General features: G+C 50.0%; 1 protein-coding gene across 1 annotated transcript in view; it reads right to left on the bottom strand.

Moving 5' to 3' along the window:
- Positions 1-550, bottom strand: part of LOC108801357 (adhesion G protein-coupled receptor E3-like) — a 40,721-nt gene that overhangs the window by 32,974 nt on the left and 7,197 nt on the right. The gene's annotated exons all lie outside the window — the stretch shown is intronic.

Raw genomic sequence — 550 nt, 5'->3', positions numbered from 1 at the left:
CTAATAGCTCTGCCGGCTACCATCTTCTGTCTGGCTTTCCTCCCCTTCTCCTGGTCTTCTCAGGCAACTAATAAGGTTGTAACTGCCCTGCAATGACGTCACTGCATCCTGCTCCTTTGCTTACATGCAGCTGCGGGAGGTGAATGCCCTGGCCGCAGCTGATGAGGAAAAAAGTTTCCTTCCGAGTTCAGGGGAAGCTCAGACTCAGACCGGGTTTGGTCTGATTCTGAACTCACCCTTAGCCCCCAGGACAGTTAGAGAATGTGAATCTTCCCATCGGGTACCCGTGCAGCAATAAAAACCTGACTTGGGCCTTATATTACCTTCCTATTTATTAATACATCATGACATTTATTTTAATGGCATTGGAAGCACCTGAGTTATACCTGATATCAGCCTCTTACAGTCCCTGTGCAGCAGAGCTCAGATTGGGGGAGGGAGAAGCAACACAAGGAGCCAAATAGGTGTGTTCTAGTGCCAAGAGCATGGTAATGGTGGCAGGGCCGGATTTACTCTCCCTGCTGCCCCAAGGCCAGGTTCTTCAATGCGC

Source organism: Nanorana parkeri, unplaced genomic scaffold (genome assembly GCF_000935625.1).
Source record: "Nanorana parkeri isolate BGI_ZX_2015 unplaced genomic scaffold, ASM93562v1 scaffold2316, whole genome shotgun sequence".
NCBI classification, from domain to species: domain Eukaryota; kingdom Metazoa; phylum Chordata; class Amphibia; order Anura; family Dicroglossidae; genus Nanorana; species Nanorana parkeri.
This window is presented reverse-complemented; position numbering and strand designations above follow the sequence as displayed.